Source organism: Dermacentor silvarum, chromosome 8 (assembly GCF_013339745.2).
Source record: "Dermacentor silvarum isolate Dsil-2018 chromosome 8, BIME_Dsil_1.4, whole genome shotgun sequence".
NCBI classification, from domain to species: domain Eukaryota; kingdom Metazoa; phylum Arthropoda; class Arachnida; order Ixodida; family Ixodidae; genus Dermacentor; species Dermacentor silvarum.
In genome coordinates this window covers 45,613,188-45,627,611 of record NC_051161.1, presented here as the reverse complement: position 1 = coordinate 45,627,611, position 14,424 = coordinate 45,613,188, and the positions used below count along the sequence as shown (strand labels likewise).

The 14,424-nt window shown below is 48.9% G+C and overlaps 1 protein-coding gene across 2 annotated transcripts in view; it reads right to left on the bottom strand.

Moving 5' to 3' along the window:
- LOC119461140 (cytochrome P450 3A29) overlaps positions 1-792 on the bottom strand; it is a 278,911-nt gene extending 278,119 nt beyond the window's left edge. Inside the window, exon 1 of one of the 2 annotated variants that reach the window (XM_049671788.1) lies at positions 420-792. The gene's annotated coding sequence lies outside the window, so the exon portion shown is untranslated. The remainder of the gene's footprint in view (positions 1-419) is intronic. The other variant, XM_049671786.1, reaches the window with a different exon arrangement.
- Positions 793-14,424: the final 13,632 nt, after the last annotated feature.

Below are 14,424 nucleotides of genomic sequence, written 5' to 3'. Positions count from 1 at the left end.
TTTTAACAACGCGCACGCGTTTGCAGCTGCAGCCGACACGCGTCCACTTCGAAGAAAAGAGCACCCCCCCCCCCCCCTTACCCTTCAGTCGGGCACTTCCTGCCCCCTCTACCTTCCCGAATGGCTTCGACAGGCGAGCACGTAGGCACGCGCAAGGAAACAACAAGCACATGAGCGGCCTATAATTATAACCGCGCACCGGAGGAGAGGAAGAAGCGATGCCGGGTCGGGCACGTCTTGTCCCGGTGGTAAAAGCGGCTATGGCGAAGGCCCGCTTCGAGAGCTCGCCGGGCAAGGCGATGTCGGGACCGCGGCGTAATATCCCGGCCGCCTTTCTTAAATTACGGCCGTTAATGTCGCTCCCGCTCGGCCACGTAGTACACTCCCACCCCTCGCCGTCACGTGATCACACCCCTCACCTTCGTGTGATTGCTGCGGGCCACCCTCCGTTTTCCCATGGAAATGGCACAGCTTGGGTTCGGTTGGGAAGGGCTCCGATGAGTCGAAGTTCTTCCTTCCTGAGGGCACCGGATTATGTTCTCACTGTTCTTTAACTGCGGGAGAACCTCTGCGTCGCAGTCAGGGCCCGCATTTTGCAATGCTCCTCGTACTTTTCCACTCATCTTGCCTTTCGTAGTTGGCTTGCGCCGAAGCTGAGCCTCCACTGTCGTCAGGATCAGCCCACTCGGATCACAAGAAATCAGCAGTATAGACCATAGATGAGAATCTTTTACTCTCGCACCCGCGTCTATAGAACAAGCGCACGTAATCTCGACCCTCGTCACCCTTTGCTGCAACGGCCTGCGCAGGTGCGGCAAGTTTGTGACGGGGCAGCTGACGACGAACCATGACGAGTGAACACTGGCGACAAGCAAGCGATAAGAATAGGCCACGCACGTGACCGGCCACCATCACGCCCGTTCATTCCACCAGTTTCCGCAGTCGATCCCCTGCAAAAGATGACTGCCACATTGAAGCGCTACAGATTCTGGTCTGCAGTAGGAAAAAAATCCTAACAAAATGGAGGTCCTGGGCCAGAACAGCTATCTACGTTACCCCAAGAATCGGTCTAACGTGAATGATGGTTGATAAGAAAGGAATCAATGGAAAGAAACCTTCACGTTATACTTGCCATGGTTTCCACGAAAACAACGACACCGTGACACTTAGCGGTAGATATAAGCCGAATGACATATATATGCTGGCGGGGAAAGTATATTGCAAAACTATTCGCCCGCTGCGAATCGATTAACGGTCGCTCTTAAGTGGTCGAACACGGCCCAGGAAAGAGCACTGGAACCCTAATATATAGCGAAGCCACTCTTATGGGAAACTTTCCTTCGCGAGAAGGCGAAATAATAATCCCGTCTCAGAAAGAAAAACATGTAAAAGCCTCTCTGAAAAAGAAAAAAAAAAGAATGAAGCTCTGTATACTGTTAGAAGCAAAACTGATCACCCTGTCAAACGCGGCTGTCTTTGATAATACTGTTATAAGCAAAACTGTCCACCCTGTCTTTCCTGATGCGTGTGCTATACGCAAGATTGAACGCTGTTGTTGCCACAGCCCTATGTTGTTTCCCAAGTCCCAGCACTGGTTCTGTACTGAGTACATATAGCTAATGTAAACGTGTAACTTATTGTTTTGTTCAAGACTCTGTTCGATTTCTTTATTAACCCAGGCCTAGGTCCAAGACCGCCAACAGCCCGTTCGAACAGGAACATGTATACAATTGCATCCTAGTGGGGAACGTATTCTGGGACGATCACTTGCGGCGATTACCATCGCTTCGGCCATCAGGCGCACGCTGATTGGCTGGTTGAGCAAAATCGGATGAGCTGATTGACTAGTTGAGCACTACCTCACGCGAAGGCGACCGTGTCGCCGAAAGGGATCGTCCGAGAATACGTCCCCTGTATACTGTCTATCCTCATCACCACTCCTCGTAACTCTCTTCTCCTTCTTTCTCCTTTCCCTCTAAGCAGCGTGCGTAGCGGGCTATAGAACTATTACCTCAGGTCGCGACCTCTCTGCGTTTCCTTAAACAAGTTATCTCTCTCTCTCTCCCTGCTTTTCTTTTCGCTTTTAGTTATGTTCTTAAAGGGATTTTTGTAAGAAGAGAATGGGAAAGATTTTCGTTTGCTTCTTCTTATATATTCTCTCCCTTGGATGCTTGTTTTTAGCTAGGGAATCGAACTAGCTGACTGTTTAGCAGTCAAACTACAATTTTTCATTGGCAGCGGTGGGTTAGTGGCTATAGTATTCTGCTGATACGGTCGCAGATTCGCTTCGCGGCTGAGGAGGCCACATTTCGATGAGGCCGTAATGCTCCCGCTAAGGAACTCCAGAGGGTCAAACTTCCTCCTGAGCCCTCCAATATCGCCTCTCGAAGCTCCTGAATAGCTTTGGGGCGTTCAACACCATGATTTAATCCCATTTTGTCTCAGTTATAAAACGAAAATCGGGTGTTAAAGGCAAATTTACGTCTACGACCGTCGCATGTTCCTCCGCTCTAGTATGTGTAGAGGCTGAACGAGGCCATCCTCTCAACACCTTTATGCGAGCATTTTTTGGGGGGTCGTTGCTTGCACCGCAGGTCGTTGGAGATATATTTCACATGTCTCATAGTCACGCAACCCCCTTTATTTAATGCAATACCGTCTCTTCTATCGTCAATCGTTGCCAACCTGGCGAGCCTGTCGCGAAAAGCGTATCGGACTCACGCTCGTAGCCACTATGAAAGTGTTTCGGTGCTGAAACCTCTCCTGAAATTTTAACAAACGCCATGAGAACGCCACACAAAGAAGTTAAACAAGCTTTACTAGTAGGCCAAAAGCAATCTCTCAAACGAATTTCGTTAAGGCCTACAGACCTGCTGTTCACTGCTTGTTCACTGTGTCTGCCACAATCCTCGCCCAATGCCTCAACTGGCATATCAGGACATACCACCACGCTAACTACTTCAGCTTCTCACTGAAGTTCATCGATTCTGTCTACTCCAAAAGAAAGCTCCGGTGAAGTTGCCGACTGTACTTCGTCCTGAGGAATATGACGGAAAACCTTGCAACCTTCGTCGGCTCATATCGAAACCTCCGCTTTTGGGCAACCACGTTTTCTCTTTCTTTTTTTCCCCAAACAAACTTTCACTGGCCACGTTTCTTTCTTCAGAACTACCTGCACTGAAGCGGGCGCCTCTGAGGCGGAACATTGGCTGACCGCAAGCTACAAAGCAACGCAGTCGTTCGGCAGTCGCAGTACAATCACCACCGACCAAACTGTACGTAACGCACTGCGTAACATCCTGCTCGTTCCGCACGTAGAACTGCATGAAGCAAGCAGCGCAGCGGAAACTAGACGCGGAGCGTATATTACACTCGAGTAACCTCGCGGCCAGCGAATCTCCGCAGGAAGTCCGCGAAGGATTCCTCGAGACCAGTGTCGAGAGACAAAAGTAGGTGTCCTGAATGGAGACGCCGAGAAATGCTTTTTACGCAACCAGCGCGCGAGGCACTGAAAGAGGATGGCCGAGTGTGCGAGCGGGGGAGGAAATGAAAGTCGGGAGGGCAGCCAAGCGTCAAAGAGGAAAAATAAGGCTTTGTTCCTAAAAGCCCCGTCGCCGACATGGTGGCTGGCAGACCAGCCAGCCGGCATGCCGGACAACGTCCGCCCAGCAACAACGGCCTGGTTGCTGCTGCATCCGGGCACAGTATAACAGCGGTCGCAGATTGAAGACCGGCACCGCAGAAAAATGAGCTTGCTCGCGGGATCGCCATATACGCAGGTCTATACTATATGCCTCAGTGTATACGCGACAACATAGGAGGGGGGAATTCTCTTTGTTAGCGCGGCGGCAACCGCCTTGAACTGCTGCTGCGGAGGTGGATGAGCATCGGTCCACCGGGGCTCCCTCCCAACCGCCCCCAATTTCCACACCAGCCAGACGGAACCAAAACAAAGCACGCACACACGACACAACATAGAGGACAGCGTCGCGCCGTTTTCCCATGCCCTCTCTCTCCCGGCCCTACGGCTCAAGAGTAGCACGACAAGTCAGGGGAGCAGCGCAGGAAATACGCCAAGCGCTGCAGAGCACCCCCCCCCCCCCCCCCCCCCCCCCCCCCGGCCGCTCGGCCGACCGAACACGCAAAAACGACGTCCTGCCGCCCGGCTGCGTGGCGTCAAGAGCAGTTTTGTGCAGCACCGCCGATCCTTCGGCTCTGCCTGCCAAACGCCGAAGTGTGGAAAAGCTAAGGCATATATAGTCTGCGTCAGTATGCGTTAGCCGACTTGTGGATCGAGACTCGGAGAGAATTCGAAACAACCTCTGACGCAGGTGACCAAAGAATGTGGTCCTCCACGCGAAACTGTCAACCTCCCACAAATTCTAGATAAAGAAGGGCCCGGATAGTGTGGTAGAATCAGCAAAAGCATCATGACGCCATGGCTTTCTCCACCCCTGACAGCGCCAACTGCACGCAACTAGTCACGTCGCAGTGCATAAGCACACCATACATCAAGCACAGGGGCTCTCCTGGGCCGATGTAAGGAGGAAACGACTTCAAACGAGCCCCAGCGGCAGCAGCAGTATATGCCGCAGCAGCGGCAGGGGATCCCAGCCAGCCCGTCGTTGTGCACAGTTCTTCTCACCCTCTTTCTCTCTTTCTCTCACCGCCCATCATCCCAGTTCCCGGACGAAAGAAAGAACGGCGGACGCGCCGACGCGTTCGCTGCAAAGCAGCCCCCCCGGAGCCTGCCATGGCCCCATGCGTGAAGCACTGCTGCTGCCTTCTTTCTTGGTCCGCAGTGCCCGGCCTCTCCATGCACGGGCGGACGGCCATCATCAGCTGCGGAGCGCTGTTGCGTTGCCGAGCCAGTCGTTCCTTCGTATAAGCGCCGCTTCGCCCTTGAACCCTGCCCTTGACATCCTCCCATTTTCGACCGGCCCACCATACGCTATCTCCCCACATAACACCCCTCCTCCTCACCGCTTTTTTTTTCTTTCTTTCTGTCCTTCTTTCTTTGTGTTGCTTCTACGCAGGCTAATGTTGATGCTTCTCTCTCTCCGCATCCTTCTTTCCGACGTGCCCTGCTAAACATCCCTCCTCCATTCTTTTGGCTGTTTGTTTCGCAACAGAGACCATGCGGGGGAAAGAAGTTCGTTTAACATTTTGCTATCCCGGTCGACGCGAACTTCCTTTCTCACAGCCAACTGCGGGCAGAGAGCCCCATTTTGCCAACAAGTCGCGCGTTTGTCGCTGTTTCCTCGTTAGCCAGGCCCGTGACGAGCTGGCAACTCTCGGGGTACAGGAAGCCCTCGTGACAACGTCAACGCGGCATAATTGTTCATTTATCGCGGGTGGCGAAGAAACCACTACACACTTCGCCGCCCGACTGCGTACATACACTCGCGAAGATAGTCGTGGTTGTTGTCGGGGAAGTCGGGTGGGATCCTTGGTTTCTCACGGCCTTTGTGCCAGCGCCTACATCCGTCTTGGCTTCGGTTTGGACATGTAATATCGGGAATCTATATCATTTAAGCCCTCCTAAGTCCGTGAATCACAAATCTCTTCGGGCATTGTCCGAGCGTCCTGTAATAAATCGACATTTTGTTTCTGTGTGTCAGCGGGCCAATCTTTCGCCGCAATAAAGAATAGACGTCAGACATTCTAGGATCAACTGAGGGGTTAATGAAAGTGAAGTGGGCCCCATGGTCAAACAACTCATAACGCCGCCCGAATGTTTCGGTCAACCCAGTTTCACTCGCGTTCTTCCAACTGCTCTGGGTGCAGACGTCTGACGGCCCTGTTCATTGTGGTGCAGAGTACTTAAACGATTTTATTGCGCTTCACTTTACCCTTCCCTTTTGCTTTTACTCGTCGCTAACCACGCAGACGTGCACTTAGCGCGGGTTTCGCAATTTGTTTCATCCGAACAACGCAGAACAAAGAAAGTGTGGACATGTGCCGTGTGCTCTTGATTTCGAAGGCACGACGGGTGACCGCGTAGATTGCACCATTTTTATCACCCAGCTCACCGCACCATCGAGACTTATTAGCGGCAGTCGCTATCGCAGACCTTTCGAGGCTTGTTTGTCGAAAATATGCGTGCCGACGCTTATACCGCTCAGGCAGATGTGTCTGACTCAGCAAGTCTTCTGTGACGTGCAGCATTCAGTTGCTGTCACCGCATGTGCTGCTCAAGCTGGCATGTACCCTCGAATCGGAACGGAAAGTGGACCCACCTTTATCTATCTACGTCAATGAATCACTCCAATTATACGCTTGCTCATCCTGTTTATGGAAAACGCTTTAGGTTGTTGCTTATCTGTGTATAATGTTCCCAGGAAATAACTTTTCGCAGTGAGAAATTCTTGAACGGCAGCGTGCACCTAAACGCTTTGTCAGTATTTGCAAACTTAGAGACTTATGTCTCTACGTCTTTACAAGGACTACCGCTAGGGGCGCAGGGAGCTTTCACTATGGCTGCTGTGCACAGGGGTCCACTTTTAAAGGCAAAGCTTGAATGTACAGCATGTCCGATTTTTTCTCTCTCACAAGAGGGAGATCATCAGGATTCGCAGCAGATGACTTCTGATCGGTAGCATTGACTCCTTTTGACACACCTGAACAGTACGCGACATTGCTTCCTCAGCCACTTGCAGCTATGGCGTCAGCAAAGTGAAAGGCGCACATTTGAGTGTTCCCTTTAACAGTGGACCGAACTGTGCATCGTTGGCGGGGTCTATGAGCGCAAGGAATTCTTTGTCACAAACATGTCGTTCAGTGTCAACAAGCTTCGCACATTACACTCCCGCTAGCACCACATATCGTCGCTAAAAACCACGCCTGTGAACATGAAAAGTGTTGTCTATACAATTCACTCAAGCAATGGATGCTGTCACTATATAAGCATCACCACAGTGAATGCCAATATTCAAATCAAATCAGTTTATTATTATTATTACATCGTATGTTAATGACAGCATATAAAATATACAGACGAGGGTCCCAAAGTACAAGACTGCAACGGGACTGCTTTGCACTATACTGTTCGTACTGCTTGCACTATATGCATTATCCACCATATATTGTTTATGGAATGTACAAGGCAGCGAAGATCGGTGCGCTACACTTTAACACCAAGGGCGCACCAGTTGTGGCCTGCATTTTCTCCAATACGAAATATCCGCCATGTCAGATCGCAGACGCGATAAAATTTTCGACGTCAGAATCCAGCTAACCCTGAGTGTACAACTACCCGAACGTACCGGAATGTGTCTAGTGATGTGAAACGTGGCTGCATGTCCGATAGTGCATCTTTGTCTGGTTCAGTACTCGTATTCGCGCAGAGTTCAACCCGAGTTTGCGTTTCCTGATTTGATCGCGCACCTCTGAATCAACTAAACGCCTTGCACTGCTAACGTTCCACACCGATAGTATACTGTTTGTTTGTTTGTTTGTTTGTTTGTTTGTTTGTTTGTTTGTTCGTTTGTTTTCGTCTAAAATTGGTGCTTTTAACCAAGGTTCTCCCTTTCCCTCCCCTTCCCATTCACCCCCTCCCGCTTCCCCGTTTCCACTAACTACAGCTCGCTGCCTGGGGCAGTGAGCCACCTCGAAACGAAGCACCGAAAGAAGAGAAGCAGGCACGTCGCGATGAACCGATTCGTCTCCACGAAGCGACAGGCGTCTGACTTACGGAGGAAAGCAACAACGAATGCTTCCTCTCCTATCTCACGGCGAATCTTCACGTTTCGCTCACTTCTTTCAGCGTTCGCATCCCTCCCACTTTCTTTCCCTCTGCTCTTTGAATCGTAACTTTTTTTTTATGCTTCGCAGTCTCCACCGCAGCCTCCACCAGGACCAGCCTGTAACCTCCTCGATTTAAAGGTCCGAGAACAAATTACTCCGAGCCGCTCCCGAGAGAGGATCGGTGCCCGGCCGACAGGTTCGAACCATTTGCGAGTGGGCCTCCATCTTCAACACTGAGCCTACGTTGTTCTCCACCGCATGCTCTTGTAGTAACTAAATCCGTGCGAGAGGCAGTTGAACCTGCAGCCAATCAGGATCCGGGTTCCCAAACCTGTTCGTAAAAATGTGTATAGTTTATACCCTCGGAAGGACAACGTACGCGCTACGCATGATTGGCCACTGAGAGAAGAAGAAAAGTGAGAGAATCCTTAATGAAAGCTGGAGAGGACCCGCCGTGGATGCTCAGTGGTTATGGTGTTGGGCTGCTGAGCACGAGGTCACGGGATCGAATCCCGGCCACGGCGGCCGCATTTCGATGAGGGCGAAATGCAGAAAACAGCCGTGTATACTTAGATTTAGGTGCACGTTAAAGAACCCCATGGTGGTCCAAATTATTCCGGAGTCTCCCACTATACGGCGTGCCTCACGATCAGACTGGTGGCTTTGGCACGTAGAACCCCATAATTTTTAAAAAGCTGGAGAGATTTTTGCCAGGATTCTCGCCTATATGCTCCATATGAAAGCGATCACGCATAAAATTACACACATGCAAAGCACGTCGCACTCGCGCTAGATACGCAAACAACGTGCTCCTAAAGCCGCGCAGATATTCTTCCGCGGCGGCAGCTGTGCTCCGCGTAACACTGAGACAGATATCCTGTCGACTTAGCACGAACACTCGGTCTGATCAGATATCAAAGTGCTCACAGTTATTATTTGTAGATTTTAACATTAAATATCCATTCCGCGAATGTTGAACGACAATGGAAGCTGCGTAACTTCAGTATTGCATTGTCTGCGGCTTGGGACATCATTCACGCGTCACTTTTTACGCAGGTTTCAACGCGTTGCTTGGCCGGAGTGCCACTGTGGCCACGCTGACGAAGACATACAACACCTTCTTCTCGAGTGCCCGCGACGCGATACCGCGAAGCGAAGACTACAGGCCGGTTTAATGTTGTTAGGCCAGCAGACTTTTCTCTTGACAAAAAATATTAATAATATATATATATATATATATATATATATATATATATATATATATATATAATTGAATCATGTCTAACAATTGAGCTACAGAAAATAAAAAAGCACTTGAGGCTTTTAAAACATGTTTGGAAGAAACAAATATATTAGGTTTTTACTTTGTCGTAGTTAACCCCTCTATGTACGCATAGTACGTTGTATGTGTGTAGCTCACGTCTAATGTTAGTATGTGTCTTGTTGTATAGATATGAACTGACCTTATGTGCGTGTTTTCAGACTCTTTTGTGCCCTTTTACTTTCTTCTGTGGATAAAACTTTCAAAACTGTTTGACTGTCGCCAGTGCATATCACTTTCTTGTGCTTTTGTTTTGCTTGCCCTGCGATAAGGTGCCATAAGGTAATAAGGTGACAACGGTGCCAATCCAATCTTTCATTTTATATCAATAATAATAATAATAATAATAATAATAATAATAATAATAATAATAATAATAATAATAATAATAATAATAATAAACGTAACCGAAAGTTGAGAGTGCCGAACTGCGTGTGCTGAGCTCCGCAGCCATTCGGGACATGACAGTGTAGACGACGTCCATGGTTGTGCTGCCGGGATTTGTTGTTGGTTGGTTGGGGATGATGATGATGATGATGATGATGATGATGATGATGATGATGATGATGATGATGATGATGATGATGATGATGCTGATGATGGTGGTGGTGGTGGTGGTGGTGGTGGTGGTGGTGGTGGTTGAGGTGGCAACGCTACAAGCAGTGTTAGCTTGGCAGCCCCTCGAACTTTCCACTGAATAGTATATAAGCCGGCTCTCCATGTTGTAGTCTTGTGGTGGTCTCAAAACACGTCTCACTCCTACCCTCTCTTAACCTTCCCTGCTTCTTCTTCACCTTGCACGGTGTCTTGATACGGATATGAAATGCGGCAAACAAACCAATCGCACACAGACGACGCAGTCGGCTTTGCCACGCCAACACCAAGCGTGCAGAGAAACTTTTTATTAATGCCTCCGGGTTTCGTCTTACACACGCACGCTCGATGCGACGGGAGATACGGCAGGCCATGTTCAGGAGACGTGGGCTGCCTTGCCGCTCTCCCGGGCATCGTCTCCCACTATAGCGTGCGCACTGGCAAAGCCCGATTGACTGCGCCGGGGGCCCGCAGCGCGCCACACACACGCGAGCGTATACTAAGACCAAGACGGGCAAGGACCGCGTCTATTGCGGCTCCGAGGCCCAGCATCCTATCTGTCGCCGTGGCAGATAGGATGCGTGGTCATGCCTGAGGAGAATGGGAGGGGTGTCTTGCCGGGAAAAAGAGGGAGAGAGAGAAACGGGAGAGGGTATAAAAAGTAAATGCCACCCACCCAACCGGGGTTCTCGCACGCATCGCGGGCGTCGCGGCAGTAGCGGCTGTCTCTCTCTATCTGTGCGCCCCCTTCTGGAAGCAGTGAAAGAAAACACGAGAGTGAAACGAAAGCGGCCAACGGCTTAGACAGGGGAACACCCAGGGGATGAAGAAGAACGTATAGCGACCTGGACACTCACACACTCTCTCAACGCGCACACACACGCAGAGAGAGAGAGAAGTTAGAGATAGGATTTTCTCTGGAGTTAGGTCTTATGCTCTCTCTTACCTTATTTCTTTCTTTCTTTCTTTTCTCTCCTATTTCTCTTCCTGCCACTCTGTCTGTATGACCGCTCTTCCCTCCAAGACGAGATATATTTTCCGCTGGCGGTCCGGCACGCCGGAGGCAATTGGAGTAAACTGAGAAAAAATAAAACGCACGCGGAGAAGGATCGCATCAAATGCTTCAACTTCCTAGCTCTTCTGTCGAGGGTATACGGCGTTTACCGAAGATTGTATTACAGTGTTCACTCACATATCTCCCTTTTCCTGTCCGGCGATCCGAGACCGTTTACATTTATTCACGTTACTATTACTTTTTTTCTTTTTTTCTTTCTTGCGCTGCGCCAGTGTGTTGACCGTTCCTGATTCTGACTGTACACTAGCGATGATTTTCTTCTTTCCGTCCACAGCGTCGACGTTCGCAATTTGTTTTTTGACTGAACTGGTATCGGTCGAGGCCATGTTTGCACGGCAAGCGCAGTGGAGCACTTTTGTGAAACGCCTCAGTTAGAGTTTACGGTAGATTTTATATGTTTGCGGCTTTCAAGAAAGAACTACTGTGTATGTAAACACAGTTTCTCTCATGAGGAGTGTGGTTTACATCTGGCTTCAGACAGAGACTTGAAGGGATCAAAAGTGGGCGAACAAAGGAAGCCACAGCCTGTAGCCATCGCTTCGACTAAGACTCGGCTTCGTCACTGTTGATCCAGAGAGAGAGAGAGCAAGGAGAGGAAAGGCAGGGAGGTCAACCAGAAGAGCATCCGGTTTGCTACCCTGCACTAGGGGTAAGGGAAAGGGGGAATAGAAAGAGAAATATAGGGAGAGAATGATCCAGTCAAATTACAAATGTTGGCAGAAGAACGCAGTGGCAATGAAATGTGCCCGACCATGTATGTATGTATGTATGTATGTATGTATGTATGTATGTATGTATGTATGTATGTATGTATGTATGTGTGTATGTGTGTATGTATGTATGTATGTATGTATGTATGTATGTATGTATGTATGTATGTATGTATGTATGTATGTATGTATGTATGTATGTATGTATGTATGTATGTATGTATGTATGTATGCTCGCGTGCGCTTGTGCGTCTCCTATTATCGTTATCTGGCACATAAACACAGAGAGAGAGCATGCGTGTTTTTCAGAAGAAAGTATGAAAGTAAGTATTTCGCGAAATAGAGACCATGTAGCTTTAATGTCCTGGGTTGCGTTATGCAGCAACAGGGAGGACACTTGATGAGAGGAGCTCATGAGGTCGTTTCTTGATAAAGCGGTGTCTCCGTCGGCATGCTCGGCTGCAAGGGAAGGTGGATACTTAAGGACGATACTTAAATACGAGGGGTGCCTGAAAAGTTCGCTGCCCACCCGTGAAATCTTTTTCGTGTGGTCTTGTTTTGCAATGCAATATGTTATTCAGTTATTTGAATGGTCCCATGAGCAATCTGGATTTATTTCGATTTTTTTTTTTCAAGTACAGTGGTTTAAGCAAGGTCGCGAAGCCGAAGTATGGAAATGGAGAAATTCGCAAATGAGCAGTCATTAAATACCCTTTGAAAAAAAAAAAGGACTGACACCACAAGAAATTCACAAGGAAATGCTGGATACATTAGGGGACAGTGCTCCTTCTTATGCTATGGTGAAAAAGCGGGTTGCCGACATTAAGCGAGGCCAGATATCAATTGAAGATGCTGCGCGCAGTGGTCGTCCCTCAACAGCATGCACAGATGAAGATCTCCAAGATGTGCAAGACATTGTGATGGCTGATCGACGTGTCACACAGCGCCACATTGCAGAATGTGTGGGCAGATGAGTGGAGAGGGTTGGCCATATCCGAACACAACTCCTGAACATGCACAATGCTTCGGCCCGACGGATGCCCAGACTTTTGACATTAGAGAACAAACGTCTGAGAGAACTTCATTCTGCAGAAAATCTACAACTCATTGAAGCTGATATTAATATATTTCTGCAGAGATTCGTTACAATGGATGAAACTTGGGTGCATCACTTTCGTCCTGACTCAAAAGAAGCCTCGAAACAGTGGAAACATCCCACCTCCCCCAGCACCAAAAAGGCAAAGGTGGTTCCATCCGCTGGCAAGGTTATGGCATCAGTATTCTGGGATTGCAAGGGTGTCCTTCTAGAATTCCTCCCGAAAGGTCAAACCATCAACGGTGAATACTATTCAGCTCAGATTCGTCGTCTGAGGTCGGCAATTAAGGAAAAACGGCGAGGAATGCTCCGGAAAGGGATGCTGTTTCACCAGGGCAACGAGTCAGTTCACAAATCGGCTGTTGCGATGGCTGCAATTCAGTCCTGTGTTTTCCAACTGTTTCAGCACCAGCCCTAATTCCCCTGATTTGGCTCCCTATTCCCACAGATGAAAAAACAGCCTTGGCTGGAAGTCGTTTTCCCTCTGATGAAGCCTTCATGGACGCCGTAAAATACTTTTCGAAGGAGCAGGACGAAACGTTATACCGAAGTGGAATAATGAAACTCCAAGAGCGACTGGCAACATGTGTAGCCCTCAAAGGAGACTATATTGAGAACTGACTGCAAAATTTCGACCCACGGTCACTACGTCCGGGCCAGGCCACGAACTTTTCAGGCGCCCCTCGTACTTGAAGGTTTAAACAAGCGCACATTTTGCACGAGGACGGAATATATATAGGCCCGTTTTAGCAAGCAGATTACAAGCTTTCACTCTGTTGGTTTAATGCTAGTAGCTGTATCCCAAGACCCCGTTTAAGGAAGTCATATGTGAGAAGAAACCATGAGCCGAGGCTCAGGAATAAAAGGCCCGTATTCCGGTGTGCAAAGAATTTCGCACAACTTGAGAAACGGTGCGCACAGATACAAAGTACCCATTGTCTTTTTCAACGCTGCGTAAGCGGTGTTGTGCACACGTGTATATATAGTAGACACCAGAGAAATCCCATTTATGGGAAGAAGCATGCCAGGTCTTATGTCATACGTAAGCCTTGGTATAGTGTATGAGTATGATTCCACTTACATGCGGAAGGGTCTATATGTCTATATCGAAATGAACAGTACGTTGTATAAATGATCGAGCACCGAAACATGAAATATATTATTCAGAATAAGGTCAAGTCGCATTTGTCGGCCCACTGTCGGTTCTGCACCTGAGAGAGCCGTTGCTTCCTAGTAAATGAATTGTGGGTCATACAATTGGACAAATGCTTGCGAGAGAATGGAATCATTCTTTATCAGAAAGAACGAGAAGGTTTTCGTTAGTGGTGTCACGTCTGTCCTGTTGCACAACAACGAGCGAGACTTCTTTGGAAAACCTGGGCGCCACTACAAAACGATTGCTTTCTTCAGAATATATTCATTTCTTATTACCCGTCCCACTGTGTGCCCAATCATTGCGATAGCGGAGGCGGTGCTTTCGCACGAACGAATGACAAAGGGCAGAGACAACGGGGAAGATGAAAGCAATCGTTACATAAAACAGGTCCTGCTGTGATAAGTCGGTGTCGCTAGATTGGAGAATGACTGTGGCTAACTCTTTCTGCTTACGCACTGGCCGTGTTACGCATCTTTCTTGCTTGTTATAATTACCTGCGCCGAATAAGCTTGAGTTACGAGTTGGGCGCTGTCCTGCGCCTGTCACTCTTCGATGCTCGCGCAAAGTGTGCGCTTATCTAGACCTCCGAGTGCCTTGCTTACGCCGCAAAACCGGAACAGGGTTGCTCGACGTACTAAGTGCGCAATGAGTTCATTTAAATATGGCGACTAGCGAAACTGAAACGGGCTGGTATTGGAAATGGAGCCGAGGGTAGCATTACTTCAG